This window comes from Ruditapes philippinarum, unplaced genomic scaffold (genome assembly GCF_026571515.1).
Source record: "Ruditapes philippinarum isolate M1 unplaced genomic scaffold, ASM2657151v2 ctg2593_1_1_1_1, whole genome shotgun sequence".
Taxonomy (NCBI): domain Eukaryota; kingdom Metazoa; phylum Mollusca; class Bivalvia; order Venerida; family Veneridae; genus Ruditapes; species Ruditapes philippinarum.
Window position 1 is genome coordinate 116,052 of NW_026852721.1, and position 6,916 is coordinate 122,967.

At 31.2% G+C, this 6,916-nt stretch overlaps 4 non-coding genes across 4 annotated transcripts; all 4 read left to right on the forward strand.

The window, feature by feature from the left end:
- The first annotated feature begins 924 nt into the window (after nucleotides 1-924).
- On the forward strand, nucleotides 925-1,008 carry Trnal-cag (transfer RNA leucine (anticodon CAG)). The gene has a single exon. It is a non-coding gene; the product is annotated as a tRNA-Leu (tRNA).
- Nucleotides 1,009-3,174: 2,166 nt separating this feature from the next.
- On the forward strand, nucleotides 3,175-3,258 carry Trnal-cag (transfer RNA leucine (anticodon CAG)). Its single transcript has one exon. It is a non-coding gene; the product is annotated as a tRNA-Leu (tRNA).
- Nucleotides 3,259-4,722: 1,464 nt separating this feature from the next.
- Nucleotides 4,723-4,806, forward strand: Trnal-cag (transfer RNA leucine (anticodon CAG)). Its single transcript has one exon. It is a non-coding gene; the product is annotated as a tRNA-Leu (tRNA).
- A 1,467-nt stretch (nucleotides 4,807-6,273) lies between these two features.
- Nucleotides 6,274-6,357, forward strand: Trnal-cag (transfer RNA leucine (anticodon CAG)). Its single transcript has one exon. It is a non-coding gene; the product is annotated as a tRNA-Leu (tRNA).
- The last annotated feature ends 559 nt before the right edge of the window (nucleotides 6,358-6,916 follow it).

Genomic DNA, 6,916 nt, shown 5'->3' on the forward strand with positions numbered 1-6,916 from the left:
GACTCGTTTCAGTTAGACTGCAATTTTAAATGAGCGCCGTTGAACGCCCGGTTGTTCTGACGTGCTTATTCGATAGCTAAAAATTGAAAATTGAAAATCAAAGGAAAAATGTTAAAATCATAAATTATTCGTATTTGTATTATTTTTTCACCATAAAAAATACGCAGAATTCATGTCTTCATAATGTATAATGAGATACAATCTGTTAAATGAATAAATTCATATTGTAAATACAGGAATTAGCGGGTTACATTGTCTCTTTAATTGCTTTTCTTTAATTTGACATTGTTGGTCAAAGAGATTTATTGTTATATATCAAACACAAGTAAGAATATATATTCCAAACCACGTGTAGGCGTGTATTTAACATATTTCCACATCCAAACCATTTTCAACAATATCAACCAAAACTCTTATCATACAAATCATTATAAATTTATTTTAGTTGTTTTTGATACAAAAATACATGTTTGAACGTATAAAACGTAAGTTGAAACATAAGTTTAAACGTAATCTGGAATTATTGAAAATATTGTAAATTACAAGTTGAAATATGCTTTTATTAAAGATTAAAAATTCATCATAGCAAATTTGGCCTTGTTAGTACAGAAGGGAATCGTGACAAATAGGGGAATAATGTACATTTATAAGCTGGCATCCATTTAATCTAACTTTCCCATAAGTACAAACATAAAAATAACAAACCTTTATAAATGAAGGGGGACAACTCAAAAGCCCATAGTACAGAAGACTTTCTCAATTGCAAATCAACCTCCCATATTTGTCAACAACAAAAACAAAAGCAAAAAACCTACAGAAATAGGCACTATTTCGCACATTAAGAAATTACTGAAATAGCAAGTTAAATATAATATATCTTTATATCTTGAATAAATTTAGTGCATTAATAACACTCTATCATAAGTCAGGATGGCCGAGCGGTCTAAGGCGCTGCGTTCAGGTCGCAGTCGGGTTCTCCCGGCGTGGGTTCGAATCCCACTTCTGACATAAATTTTGTAAGAGTTATTGATGAAACCTGTTCACCTAACCGAATAGCTTTAACTATTGCATTTTATGTATTTTGTCAAGGTACATTTTCTGCTTTGCATTTTTTAACATTTTTTAATTAAATTACATGTATACAATTGACATTTTTTAAGACATAAAAAAAAACGTTCTTTTATTATTATTTCTTCATCAGGGTAGGTTTACAGTCAAACCAGACTGATAAAGCTTTGGTAGACCAGTCTGCAAAACCGCGCAGCTTAACCAGGCTTAATAATGTTGACTTACCTTCTTTAAATTTTCAACTTGATTTCCTAACATTTATAAAAAAAAAAGTTCCAAAAGTCGCTTCTTCAAACGGTACTTTAAGCTTATGGTGAAAAAGACCATACAACACAGACAGCGTTATTTTTTAGCTCGACTATTGATAAGAATAAGTAGAGCTATTGCAGTCACCCGAGCGTCGGCGTCGGCGTCGGCGTCGGCGTAACCACTTATGTTAAAGTTTTTTGTAATAGTTCAAATATTTTCAAAGTTCCATTGACATATGGCTTTGAAACTTTGCACACTTGTTCACCATCATGACCCCAACCTGTAGACAGGAGAAGGTAACTCTATCAAGCATTTTGACAGAATTATGCCCCTTTTTCGACTTAGAATTTATGTTAAAGTTTTTGTAATAGTTCAAATATTTTCAAAGTCCATAGACATATGGCTTTGAAACTTTGCACACTTGTTCACCATCATGACCCCAACCTGTAGACAGGAGAGGTAACTATATCAAGCATTTTGACAGAATTATGCCCCTTTTTCGACTTAGAATTTATGTTAAGTTTTTTTGTAATAGTTCAAATATTTTCAAAGTCCATTGACATATGGCTTTTGAAACTTTGCACACTCATTCAACATCATGACCCCAACCTGTAAACAGGAGGAGGTAACTCTATCAAGCATTTTGACAGAATTTTGCCCCTTTTTCGACTTAGAATTTATGTTAAAGTTTTTGTAATAGTTCAAATATTTTCAAAGTCCATTGACAAATGGCTTTGAAACTTTTTGTTCACCCATCATACCTGTAAGAGATGTTACTGTATGAATCAAGCACTAAGAAAGGAGCATATCTCCTTGACAGCTCTGTATGAATTATTCCTTTTATGTATTCTTTATGTATATGACAGTGTTCTCAAAGATGTGTATCAATTACCAAATGACATGTCAGATGTTGAGTTTGAAGTTATGAACCTGGACTCGTTTCAGTTAGACTGCAATTTTAAATGAGCGCCGTTGAACGCCCGGTTGTTCTGACGTGCTTATTCGATAGCTAAAAATTGAAAATTGAAAATCAAAGGAAAAATGTTAAAATCATAAATTATTCGTATTTGTATTATTTTTTCACCATAAAAAATACGCAGAATTCATGTCTTCATAATGTATAATGAGATACAATCTGTTAAATGAATAAATTCATATTGTAAATACAGGAATTAGCGGGTTACATTGTCTCTTTAATTGCTTTTCTTTAATTTGACATTGTTGGTCAAAGAGATTTATTGTTATATATCAAACACAAGTAAGAATATATATTCCAAACCACGTGTAGGCGTGTATTTAACATATTTCCACATCCAAACCATTTTCAACAATATCAACCAAAACTCTTATCATACAAATCATTATAAATTTATTTTAGTTGTTTTTGATACAAAAATACATGTTTGAACGTATAAAACGTAAGTTGAAACATAAGTTTAAACGTAATCTGGAATTATTGAAAATATTGTAAATTACAAGTTGAAATATGCTTTTATTAAAGATTAAAAATTCATCATAGCAAATTTGGCCTTGTTAGTACAGAAGGGAATCGTGACAAATAGGGGAATAATGTACATTTATAAGCTGGCATCCATTTAATCTAACTTTCCCATAAGTACAAACATAAAAATAACAAACCTTTATAAATGAAGGGGGACAACTCAAAAGCCCATAGTACAGAAGACTTTCTCAATTGCAAATCAACCTCCCATATTTGTCAACAACAAAAACAAAAGCAAAAAACCTACAGAAATAGGCACTATTTCGCACATTAAGAAATTACTGAAATAGCAAGTTAAATATAATATATCTTTATATCTTGAATAAATTTAGTGCATTAATAACACTCTATCATAAGTCAGGATGGCCGAGCGGTCTAAGGCGCTGCGTTCAGGTCGCAGTCGGGTTCTCCCGGCGTGGGTTCGAATCCCACTTCTGACATAAATTTTGTAAGAGTTATTGATGAAACCTGTTCACCTAACCGAATAGCTTTAACTATTGCATTTTATGTATTTTGTCAAGGTACATTTTCTGCTTTGCATTTTTTAACATTTTTTAATTAAATTACATGTATACAATTGACATTTTTTAAGACATAAAAAAACGTTCTTTTATTATTATTTCTTCATCAGGGTAGGTTTACAGTCAAACCAGACTGATAAAGCTTTGGTAGACCAGTCTGCAAAACCGCGCAGCTTAACCAGGCTTAATAATGTTGACTTACCTTCTTTAAATTTTCAACTTGATTTCCTAACATTTATAAAAAAAAGTTCCAAAAGTCGCTTCTTCAAACGGTACTTTAAGCTTATGGTGAAAAAGACCATACAACACAGACAGCGTTATTTTTTTATATAAGAGATGTTATATGAATAAAAGGTATCTCCTTCCTGTATTATTCTTTATGTATATGACAGTGTTCTCAAAGATGTGTATCAATTACCAAATGACATGTCAGATGTTGAGTTTGAAGTTATGAACCTGGACTCGTTTCAGTTAGACTGCAATTTTAAATGAACGCCGTTGAACGCCCGGTTGTTCTGACGTGCTTATTCGATAGCTAAAAATTGAAAATTGAAAATCAAAGGAAAAATGTTAAAATCATAAATTATTCGTATTTGTATTATTTTTTCACCATAAAAAATACGCAGAATTCATGTCTTCATAATGTATAATGAGATACAATCTGTTAAATGAATAAATTCATATTGTAAATACAGGAATTAGCGGGTTACATTGTCTCTTTAATTGCTTTTCTTTAATTTGACATTGTTGGTCAAAGAGATTTATTGTTATATATCAAACACAAGTAAGAATATATATTCCAAACCACGTGTAGGCGTGTATTTAACATATTTCCACATCCAAACCATTTTCAACAATATCAACCAAAACTCTTATCATACAAATCATTATAAATTTATTTTAGTTGTTTTTGATACAAAAATACATGTTTGAACGTATAAAACGTAAGTTGAAACATAAGTTTAAACGTAATCTGGAATTATTGAAAATATTGTAAATTACAAGTTGAAATATGCTTTTATTAAAGATTAAAAATTCATCATAGCAAATTTGGCCTTGTTAGTACAGAAGGGAATCGTGACAAATAGGGGAATAATGTACATTTATAAGCTGGCATCCATTTAATCTAACTTTCCCATAAGTACAAACATAAAAATAACAAACCTTTATAAATGAAGGGGGACAACTCAAAAGCCCATAGTACAGAAGACTTTCTCAATTGCAAATCAACCTCCCATATTTGTCAACAACTAAAACAAAAGCAAAAAACCTACAGAAATAGGCACTATTTCGCACATTAAGAAATTACTGAAATAGCAAGTTAAATATAATATATCTTTATATCTTGAATAAATTTAGTGCATTAATAACACTCTATCATAAGTCAGGATGGCCGAGCGGTCTAAGGCGCTGCGTTCAGGTCGCAGTCGGGTTCTCCCAGCGTGGGTTCGAATTCCACTTCTGACATAAATTTTGTAAGAGTTATTGATGAAACCTGTTCACCTAACCGAATAGCTTTAACTATTGCATTTTATGTATTTTGTCAAGGTACATTTTCTGCTTTGCATTTTTTAACATTTTTTAATTAAATTACATGTATACAATTGACATTTTTTAAGACATAAAAAACGTTCTTTTATTATTATTTCTTCATCAGGGTAGGTTTACAGTCAAACCAGACTGATAAAGCTTTGGTAGACCAGTCTGCAAAACCGCGCAGCTTAACCAGGCTTAATAATGTTGACTTACCTTCTTTAAATTTTCAACTTGATTTCCTAACATTTATAAAAAAAAGTTCCAAAAGTCGCTTCTTCAAACGGTACTTTAAGCTTATGGTGAAAAGGACCATACAACACAGACAGCGTTATTTTTTTATATAAGAGATGTTATATGAATAAAAGGTATCTCCTTCCTGTATTATTCGTTATGTATATGACAGTGTTCTCAAAGATGTGTATCAATTACCAAATGACATGTCAGATGTTGAGTTTGAAGTTATGAACCTGGACTCGTTTCAGTTAGACTGCAATTTTAAATGAGCGCCGTTGAACGCCCGGTTGTTCTGACGTGCTTATTCGATAGCTAAAAATTGAAAATTGAAAATCAAAGGAAAAATGTTAGAATCATAAATTATTCGTATTTGTATTATTTTTTCACCATAAAAAATACGCAGAATTCATGTCTTCATAATGTATAATGAGATACAATCTGTTAAATGAATAAATTCATATTGTAAATACAGGAATTAGCGGGTTACATTGTCTCTTTAATTGCTTTTCTTTAATTTGACATTGTTGGTCAAAGAGATTTATTGTTATATATCAAACACAACTAAGAATATATATTCCAAACCACGTGTAGGCGTGTATTTAACATATTTCCACATCCAAACCATTTTCAACAATATCAACCAAAACTCTTATCATACAAATCATTATAAATTTATTTTAGTTGTTTTTGATACAAAAATACATGTTTGAACGTATAAAACGTAAGTTGAAACATAAGTTTAAACGTAATCTGGAATTATTGAAAATATTGTAAATTACAAGTTGAAATATGCTTTTATTAAAGATTAAAAATTCATCATAGCAAATTTAGCCTTGTTAGTACAGAAGGGAATCGTGACAAATATGGGAATAATGTACATTTATATATAAGCTGGCATCCATTTAATCTAACTTTCCCATAAGTACAAACATAAAAATAACAAACCTTTATAAATGAAGGGGGACAACTCAAAAGCCCATAGTACAGAAGACTTTCTCAATTGCAAATCAACCTCCCATATTTGTCAACAACAAAAACAAAAGCAAAAAACCTACAGAAATAGGCACTATTTCGCACATTAAGAAATTACTGAAATAGCAAGTTAAATATAATATATCTTTATATCTTGAATAAATTTAGTGCATTAATAACACTCTATCATAAGTCAGGATGGCCGAGCGGTCTAAGGCGCTGCGTTCAGGTCGCAGTCGGGTTCTCCCGGCGTGGGTTCGAATTCCACTTCTGACATAAATTTTGTAAGAGTTATTGATGAAACCTGTTCACCTAACCGAATAGCTTTAACTATTGCATTTTATGTATTTTGTCAAGGTACATTTTCTGCTTTGCATTTTTTAACATTTTTTAATTAAATTACATGTATACAATTGACATTTTTTAAGACATAAAAAACGTTCTTTTATTATTATTTCTTCATCAGGGTAGGTTTACAGTCAAACCAGACTGATAAAGCTTTGGTAGACCAGTCTGCAAAACCGCGCAGCTTAACCAGGCTTAATAATGTTGACTTACCTTCTTTAAATTTTCAACTTGATTTCCTAACATTTATAAAAAAAAGTTCCAAAAGTCGCTTCTTCAAACGGTACTTTAAGCTTATGGTGAAAAAGACCATACAACACAGACAGCGTTATTTTTTTATATAAGAGATGTTATATGAATAAAAGGTATCTCCTTCCTGTATTATTCTTTATGTATATGACAGTGTTCTCAAAGATGTGTATCAATTACCAAATGACATGTCAGATGTTGAGTTTGAAGTTATGAACCTGGACTCGTTTCAGTTAGACTG